The sequence below is a fragment of the Gopherus evgoodei genome, chromosome 19, assembly GCF_007399415.2.
Source record: "Gopherus evgoodei ecotype Sinaloan lineage chromosome 19, rGopEvg1_v1.p, whole genome shotgun sequence".
Taxonomy (NCBI): Eukaryota; Metazoa; Chordata; order Testudines; family Testudinidae; genus Gopherus; species Gopherus evgoodei.
Window position 1 is genome coordinate 13,168,253 of NC_044340.1, and position 10,377 is coordinate 13,178,629.

Sequence of the window (10,377 nt, forward strand, 5' to 3'; positions counted from 1 at the left end):
GATATTCTCAGTCAGAATGACCTTTACTACAGACTAAGAGAATAACAAAGGGAGTGAGGTCTCCACTAGAGAGGGGAGAAAGCAAGTACTGCTCCTCTCTAAGTGCTAAACTAATGCAAAACAGCCTCTACCTTCATGTACCAAGCTTACATCACTGTTCTGAGACGTGAGTAAGGGCAGTAAGTATGGTAGGGCAATGGGTGCAGAGCACCCTCAACTCTCAATGACTTCAGCAGGAGCTGTGGGTGCTCAGCAATTCTCATGATCAAATTTCTAAAAAGGGCATTGGCTGGAAATGCAGAGATTCCTAAAAACATGGATGGCTAACAAAATGGAAGCTAAAAACTACAGCTCATAAAAAAAATGAATCTCTGTTCCATGGCAAATTCTGAGATTTTGAAATTTCATTTAATCCTGAATCAGGATAAAGTCAAAATCTTGGAACTATTTGTGAAATACAATATTCTGAAATATTTCATTTTGACAAGCTCCAAATGTTTTGCTTCACCTTTGTCATTTTGACTTAAATGCAGTAAAATTGAAACTATAAAGTCAAACAAAATGTTTTGATAATCTCCTGTTGAAAATTTAACCAAACTCAATACATCCTTGCAAAATGTTTTGAGAGTTCTGTCAGAAAATTTTCAACCAGCTCTACTAAAAATTTGCATGAGCTGGAGCCACCCAAGTGGTGGCTTATGAGATGTCTCACTCAGACAATTTTCATTATACTTGAGCAGCTGTTATTTACTGAAAATTCATGGCCTATTTTTGGATGGGATTGGAGATCCTATCCAGTACAGAATTTGGCACCCAAATAGCCTTCTCTGAAAATTAGACTCAGTGGATTTAGACCTATATGCAAGTTTGGTCAGTGCAAAAGTTCACATTTCCACTGACACAAAAGTAAATCAAGTTTGATTTCAGAAGCATACAGAATAAAGGGAAGGAAATAGACACTGCACTGGATGCAGAACAAGAAAGTCTATTTCTGCTTGATTGGAGGAGTCAGTGGGAAGTTGATTATGAAGTGGTTTTCTCTTCATGTGCCCTGTTCCCAGGAACTTTGCACACAGGTGTATCACTGAACACCACTTCCCTTTCCCAAGAGTGCCAGCAGCTCAGCTGTTCTGAAAGCAAACTGAGCCAAGAGGCGAATACAGCTGCAGCTCAGGAATCCCACTCAGCTCTGCTCTTAGACTGAGCAGGGCATGCATGCTCTCTTAGCTCACTGCATACAGCCCTTCCCCTCATGCTGCTGACTCACATGAATAAGTCTGTGGCCATACATCTGTGTCAATTGCTGCACTGAAATTTCTAGTAAGAGCCAGATGTGACATCAAATTGAAAGTGAGATCCCTGCCTCTGGTTTAGCTACCAGAACACAAGGGCTTCAAGGTTCAAAGTTGGTTCTGGAAGCTCTGACATATATATTTCATATGCGTAACACATGAAAACCAGTTTAAGGACTGGAGGAAGGTGTGAACGTTAGTGATGGGGTAAAGGGTCAGAGTTCAAGTTTGGAGGAGATTAAGTATTCAGTACCATCAACATTCCTGAACGTTTCATCTGTTGCAGGGTGGGAAAGGGCATTTATCTGGTGGCAGGTGTGGGGAATCAGCTGACTGTATGGTGAGGTGACAAAGAATAAGGTAACCAACGGAGTCGATTTCACTAAGAGAATAAATAGAGGATTAACTACTAGTCATAATAGTCTAACCATATTGTAGGGGAGGGTGAAATGGACAAAGGGTAGAGGAGCGGAAAAGATACAAAGGAAAAGCAGACAAACTTAGTAACAAAATTTTTATATATCAAAATTAAAATGTAATGCGGATAAGACCTTTGGAAGGATAAAATATAGGCTGTTGTGCAAAGCTTATTATTAAGAAAAGTCTTCCATCTTTTTCTTTTTCACCTTTGTATTATCCACTTAGATCATAAACTCCTTGGGGCAGGGATCTATAGTGCATTTACTTCTGGGCATTGAATAAACACTATATAATAAATACTAATAGGGTGTGTCTCTGAAGTTTACATAAATTCTCTGGAGCTTGTAAGTTTTTGAAAATTGGGCTGCAAATCTTGCAAGATTTCTGGTGCTTCCAAGTTCTGGAAATAAGCTAACAACAGAGGCTCTTGAGGTATTTCAGCACAATGATGGATTTGAGCTGTTAAGTCTGGAACTAAAATGAACTTCAAAGTTCAGGGGTGTTCAGATCAGGATACATTTCTAATTCTGGCACTTCTAGTTCTGATATTGACTAGAGATCAGAATGGGGTGGTTGGTAGTGAGGGAACTTAGCCAAACATGTCACCTTAAAAAAATGAGGAGGCAAGGGAAAGGCAGAATGCTAGTTGACTGGCCTTGGTTCTAATAATAAAAGGTAAAAACTGGAACCTAACAGCACAAAACAAATATTACAGCTGAGATATTCAAAGCCACCAAATGACCAGATGCCCAAATAGAATTAACATTTGTGGCAGTTGAACGTCTAAGCCTATATTGTTTGGTCCCAATACTGGTAATAACAATCATTTTATTAATTATCTCATTCATTGCATGATTTTATTTTTTGTTCTTTTCTAAGCACAATTTAAAGAAAACATTTAAAAAGAAGATGAAGGTCTAGGTGTATGTATGCACAGAGAATGAACAGATGGGAAGAAGGATTCTTTATGAACTGGAGAGCTGATCCTTTGTGAAAATCTGTCCCTTTAGGGTTTCATACAGTTAGAACTACATTCATCTGTCGTAGAGTCACCCTACAGATCTAATACAGACTTCAGCTCCACACAGCATGGGTGCTCAAGACATGTCCAATTACCCCCGTTAAGCTCATTGCTAACTGTGAGCATAAAAGAATGGACTGAACCTAAAATAACAAGGGCATGCTCCCTGAGCTCTGAATTCTGCTGACGAAGGACGTGGCTCACACAGATTGCATCTACAGAACTTTTAACTGGAGCAAATTTAGGGAGTCGGCATTGGCTCTCGAAGTTTGGTGTTGGTAAGGAGACTGGTTTTAAAGGCTGTGTCTTCACTGGGGAAAAAAAAAGATGCATTTCTCAGTATAAAGTCCTAGTATAGATGAAGCACAGGTAGCCTTTACATTGATGTAGCTAGTCCAGGGAAACGTTAGATGTGGGGGGTATAGCATTGACCTAGCTATAGCAAGGTAAAGACTACCCATGCCTTGTCTCTGCTAGGATTTACATTGAAATAGCTAACTCTGGGTAAAAACACACCATTTTATATAGTAGCGAACACAAAGACAGAGCACCGAGGGGATCATTCAATAGCTTTTTAAAAGGTATATTATGAAGAAAAGGAGAAATTGCTAATTGAAAATTAGTTCAAATTATGAATTCCTAGTTTTCTATACTGGCAAGACAGAAAGATCTCAACAACCCATGAGTGATCACTACATAGCCAAAGGAGAGAAAGAGAAGGTGCAACTGTCTTACCGTGAAATGTGAATTACAGAGGTAGGCAGAAAATGGTAATTATTTTCCACAAAACAAAAAAAACAAACATTTTTTCCTAAATTTATCAGATTTGAGAGTTGTTTTGTTGAAAAACAGAAAAAATCTTCAATATTTTGTAATTTTTTAAAAAAGGCCATTTTTCATATGAAAAATTTCAACTAGTTCAGTTATTATCTTAGCTTGTACGTAAGGTTAGTTTATACACTCTAGATAGGTCATCAGGATACAGTGCTTTTTTTTTTTAAACCAATATAGTTATACTAGCACAATCTTTAGTATGGATACAATTATACCAGTTAAAAGATGGTTCTGTCAGTCCAGCAGTAGTTCCCTTCCCTTAGGTGAATAAACTATACCACTATAAAACATCTTTATACTAGTATAACTGCATCCATAGTGCAATAGTTCAAGCAGTACAGCTTTTGTGTGTAGACAATGCAGTGCTTAATTTGTAATGAAAGAGGTGCCAGGGCTAAAGCAATTTTTTACATTCATAACTGATGCAGCTTGGCTATGAACTGCCAAGCCCTTGCACAAATTAAGCTCTGTAGACATAGTCTTTGGGTGGAATTGACAGAAAGACCATGCAAGCAGGGGTCTGCTTGCATACATTGCCACATCAGGGCCTCTGAATATGATTAATTGAAATCACAGCCTATTGTCTGTGGGTAGACTGGGTAGTAATGTTATTTTGGGAGCTAGGACCCAGTTGCTCTTGGCCCTGGTCTACACTACAGGGTTAGGTCAAATTTAGCCGCATTAGACTGATTTTAATATGAATGCATTCACACAACCATTCCGTCGACTTAAAGGGCTCTTAAAATCAACTTCTGTACTCCTCCCAGCAGCACCAAAATCTACCTTGTTGGGTCGAATTTGGGGTAGTGTGGACGCAAATTGAGAGTATTGGCCTCCGGGAGCTACCTCAGAGTGCTTCATTGTTACCACTCTGGACAGCAATTAGAACTCCGATGCACTAACCAGGTGCACAGGAAACGCCCCGGGAACTTTAGAATTTTATTTCCTGTTTGGTCAGCATGACGAACTCAGCAGCACAGGTGACCATGCAGTTGCCCCAGAATCGTAGAGTCTAGAATGTTTCTATGCCCCCACATCATCTCCGTCCCTGAGGTTATCACAGATTAGAAGGTGAGAAAAATGCACTCGTGATGGCATGTTTTCCAAGCTCATGAAGTCCACCTGCACTGATAGGGCACAGCTTAATGTATGGAGGCATTCAGTGGCAGAGGCCAGGAAAGAATTAAGTGAATGTGAAGAGCGGAGGCAGGACGCGATGGTGAGGCTAATGGGGGAGCAAACAGACATGATGAAGCATCTGTTGGGGGAGCAAACGGACACGATGAAGCGTCTGTTGGAGCTGCAGGAAAATCCAACAAGAGCACAGACCCCTGCTGGATCCACTGTATAACCGTCTACCTCCTCCCCATGTTCCATAGCCTCCTCACCCAGATGCCCAAGAATGCGGGGCTGGGGGAGGCTCCGGGCACCCAGCCACTCCACTCCAGAGGATGACCAAAGTAACAGAAGGCTGTCATTCAAACAGTTTGATTTTTAGTGTGGCTACAATAAGCAATGTGGCCTTGTCCTTCCCTCCTCCCCCACCCGACCTGGGCTACCTTGTCCATTATCTCATTTTTTTAATTAATAAAGAAAGAATGCATGGTTTCAAACCAATAGTTACTTTATTTCAAAGGGGGGAGGGTGGCTGGCTTTGACAGAATTAAAATCAACAAAGGGGTGGGTTTGCATCAAAGAGAAACACATACAACTGTCACTCTGAAGCCTGGCCAGTCATGAAACTGGTTTTCAAAGCCTCTCTGATGTGCAGCGAGCCTTGCTGTGCTCTTTTAATTGCCCTGGTGTCTGGCTGCTCAAAATCGGACACCAGGAGATTTGCCTCAACCTCCCACCCCACCATAAACATCTCCCTCTTACTCTCACAGATATTATGGAGCACACAGCAAGCAGCAATAACAATGGGAATGTTGGTTGCGCTGAGGTCTGACCTAGTCTGCAGACATCACCAGTGAGCTTTTAAACATTCAAAGGCACATTCTACCACCATTCTGCACTTGCTCAGCCTATAGCTGAACTGCTCCTTATTACTGGCCAGGCTTCATGAGCCATGAGAGCAAGGGGTAGGCTGGGGTAGGTGCAACCACGCGGTGCTGCCGGCTGGGAGAGCAGCCTGAGGCAGAAGGCTCCAGCTCGCATGATATTCCAGGCAGGACTGAATCTCCATGAGACGAAACTTAAAAAAGAGAACGACCTGGAGTCTCTGGCTCCCATTCAGTGCTCTAGGAGGAGAATAGTCATATCTGTCCAGGTGCCTCTGATCAACCTCACTGAGGTCTGCCAGGAGCACCCAGGAGACATACAATGACTATCAGTCCTACTGCACCATCTTCCACGAAGGCAAGGAACTCCTGCTGTATAGCAATGCTGTACCGCATCTGCCAGTAGTACCCAGGAGACACATGGTGACGATGAGCTGAGCGGGCTCCATGCTTATCGTGGTATGGCATCTGCATGGGTAACCCAGGAAAAAAGGCACGAAACAATTGTATGCCATTGCTTTCAGGGAGGAAGGGAGGGAGGGAGCGGAGCCTGACGACATGTATCCAAAACCACATGCGACAATGTTTTTGCCCCATCAGGCATTGGGAGCTTAACCCAGAATTCCAATGGGCAGCGGAGACTGCGGGAACTGTGGGATAGCTACCCATAGTGCACCACTCTGTAAGTCGATGCTAGCCACAGTAGTGAGGATGCACTCCGCCGACTTAATGCGCTTAGTGTGGACAGACACAATCGACTGTATAAGATCAGTTTCTAAAAATCGACTTCTATAAAATGGACCTAATTTTGTAGTGTAGACATACCCTTGGTTTCTGAGCAGTTGTTATGGCTGCTTATTATCCTGTACTGAAAGTACATTGCACATTTGTTCAATGAATGTTACCAGTTTGCACTTAAATACATTTACTAAAAAAAAAAAAAATATTAAAAAGGCTGCAGGCTTCAGAGAGAGCCATCTCCTTGGCAGATTGATAGATTCTGACTTTATTCAAACTCAGTACAGTTATTACCAAGTGTCTATATAACATCCCTGAAGCACAGAATGCAATACCTCTGTTTAGCATATGAATGGTAACACCCACAACGCCAAACACTGAGACAGCTATTGAAATAGACTGATTATTGTTCAGAGAGCAGCATCCTGTACTATCTCTTAGGAACGGGAACAAGGGACGTGAAACGTCTCTTCGTGAGGACACATTACATCTCTCCAAGGTACCTTAACAACAAGGGTGTATTTTAAAATCGAAGTTGCATTCTCTGCATGCTAAATAAAAGTCTTGCAGTGAAGGCACTAGATTGGGACTCAACAGATCAAGAGTTCTAGTCCTGGCTGTGCCACAGACCCTCTGTTTGACCTAAAGTAAGTCTCTTATTTTTCTGAGCTTCTCCATTTGTACAGTGAGAACAATAATATTGCCTTGCTCTCCCCCTTCGTCTGTCGTGTCTATTTAGATTACAAGCTCTTTGAGGCAGAGACTGTCTGTCTAGCTAAGATGCTTATCTGGCCTCCATTACTGTAGTATCCGAGCACCTCACAATTGCTAATACATTTATCCTCACAGCAGCCCTTTGAGATTGGGAAGTTCCATAACCTCCATTTTACAGATGGTAAACTGAGGCACAGAGAGGCGGCGAGAAAGAATGAACCTCACAAAATAGAAGTTAGTCATGGCACTCAATGCATAAACAGAAAGCACTCGGATACAGAGGTCATTCAAGCAGTATGCGGAATGGATAATTTGCGCCAGGGAACTTTGGAAGTCTGTGGTAGAACAAGGAATTGAACTTGGGTCAGTAACTTAATCACCCTTCCTCTCTCACTAGGTACAAGTGCCTAACATGATCTCAGTTGGGGGCCAACAAGAGCCACCATAATAAAAATAATATAAAATGGAGTTGTGGTGCTATGGGGATCCAGAACTCAAAATCAGGCCCAACTCCTAAAGGGAGGGCACATAAATAAACTTCCCTGATGCACAGTTTGGCCTGACAACCCTCATTTAACTAGTGTACAAAGATCCCCTGGCATCCCAGGAAGAAGAGGGAGGGACTCCTTTTATAATAAACTACACGACTCCTGGGTTACACTGAAGAATCTTTCCAGCACTCAGAGGCTTCTAGAGCATTAAACACAGTAGTCTGAGGGCAGATGGGTTGTTTGAGCTATTGGGGACTGCATGGCCTTGTTGCTTGAAAAAAGAGGAGACAGAATAAAATGGGGGCTGAAAGAATAACTTAATTCACCTGACAGCCTGAGGAGAGGTGAAGGAGAGCTCTAAGGCATTCCAACTCATGCTCTGGGAGTACTGTGGAATGCTCCCTGGATTTCTTTAGGCTGGTGTTCCTACAGGTGATTCCCATTAAGTCTAACTTTGGGGCAGGATTTAAGTGCTGGCTGCAGCCATGGATTCCAATGGCCTTAGAGATATGCAAGCTAACCAAAGGGGGAACTACCCCGGGGAACTAGTTCCAAGCCTGGAGCCCAAGATTTTTTTTTTTATATTAGTGAATGCCAGTTATTTCCAAAGGGCTCAGCACCCACAACAGGGGCTAGATTCTCCAAAGAACTAAGCACCTAGCAGATCCCACAGAGCATAATGGAGAATCCCCATTCCTCTTGGAGCATAAAGGAAACTGCCAGTTGCCCATTCAAATTAGACAAGGGCACTGCTGGAAGAGTTTGCAGGTCCCTGTTTGACCCTCTCACCAATAGCAAAGGATTCTTGCCGTATATGAATATTTCTAGTCTTTTTTTGTGAATTTAAGAAAAACTCTGGTTTTAAAGGCTCTCTATGTGTATAGTGGATGTTTTTGTGACGGGTTTCATTAACATGCATTAACCTAACCTTTGTTGCTGAACACCTTGCCCAGAGAAAGCCCCTTGGGCCCTGAAGATGTTTTTCCAGTCTCAGGTAGATTTTTGGAGCTGCCTGTTGCATCAGACCCTTACCATACTAGCATGGGAGTAATGGGTTGATGGCAGATAGAGAATATCCTGAACAAACCTTATGGAATTAAGATTCACTTTACTGAATAAAGTTAAACCTCCTTGAATTAAAATTTTATACTTTTGGGGTCTGTTTTATTAAAAATGTAATTGTGTATGTGTTATTGTAACAAGACATGCTTATGTACTTCCTCCATTAGCAACCCTTAGAAACCACCCCCTGGAAAGGTGTGCATATACTAGTTCAAACTGGATTCTTCAGGGACCAACAGACAAAGAAAGGGTTTGGGGATAAATAGCCTAGTTTTAAACTGGCTCAAGGCCTTCTTCCGGATCCAGCAAATGGGCAGGTCCCTGGTCTCACAGAAGCCCCCAACCCATTAGGGTGGGGTTGGAAGGACTGGGCCGATTGAGGCCCCATAAAACGAGGTGCTTGTTCTGAGCTGAGGCTGTGATGAACCTGTAACCACAAGAATCGCCCTTGGTTGATGCTTTAAACAACTGTTCCTGCCGAAATCTGTGTTGGGTTTAACTCTGCAAAGCTTATGAGTATGCTTGCAGGTTCTTTTATTGTTTTGAATATATTTTCTCTGCAATGCTTTTTACCTTAAGAATAAAGTAGGTTTGCATACTGAGTGCTCTGTGATACCTTACAGCAGCAGTAATTACATCTGTTATCCCTCTCTGAAGAGAAAGCAAGCAGTGTCTTTAGGCAACCTGTCTTTGCTGGGAAACACACAGCGTACAAGGAACAGTGCAGTCTGGAAATACCCACTCCGAAGAGAGAGGTATGCGGGTATCCACCCAAGACAGACAACAGCTGGGGAGCAGGAAACCTGAGAGTGGGTGTCGTTTCTGGACTCTTATGGGGAAATAAAGGAGTAGCCACCTAGAACTGGGACAAGGAGTCGAAAAAGCTTCCCTCTCCTCTTTTCATCCAATGGGAAATCTTTCCACCCATATTAATTTTTAATAGATGGGTATCTGGAGGGAAAACTCACAAGCAAAAGTAATGTGTCACTTTGGTCAGCGTTTGTTTGCCTTTGTCTTCAGTTCCGAGAGAAATTAATTTCCTTTTAATGAAACGTGCAGGCAGACGGTCGGGGGAGAGAGATGAGCAGAGGTGGGAGTTGTCGCATGGTCTCCAGCAGCACGGCATCCTCCTTAGATCATTGGGGGAGGGGACTTCCTCCATTTCATTTGTTACAGTTCTTTGTCCTCTAACAGGATTTGCTATTCAAACAGCATGTCACACCGCTGTTGACAACACTACCATCCACTGACCACAGGGATTCAACGTCACCCCAAAATACCATCCATAAAACCCTTTCACCTGGTTTTCTATAGTCACTGCCCTGGAATCCCTCTCCAAGATAGCCCTGAAAGCAGGGCCACATGCGCTCTAAAAATAAGGTATAACATGTAGCCTTTTCGTATTGCAGTAGAGTCTAGGAGCCCCCATCATGAACCAGAACCTCACAGTGTTAGGTGCTATACTAACACAGAACAAAATATGATGATCCATAGATCAGAGACTTTATGAAGGTGGGAAAGTATGCTCCTTGTTTTGTGAATGGGGAAACTGAGGCACACAGGCCTTGTTTACACCAAGCCTTTATTCTGTACCTCTCCTGTTACTGCAGCTCTCCCAGTAGAAGTGCTAATGTAGGCAGGCCATCGGTGTTTTAGCCACCCTACTCACCTACACATGCTCTGCCTGCATTTAAAATACCAGTGTTCCATCTACACTGGCGCTCCCATTGTGATTACCACTGGTGGAGATGCAACGGTGGGTATTTAAAGGAAAAAAGGCTAGTGTCAACTAGGCCAGAAAGAAT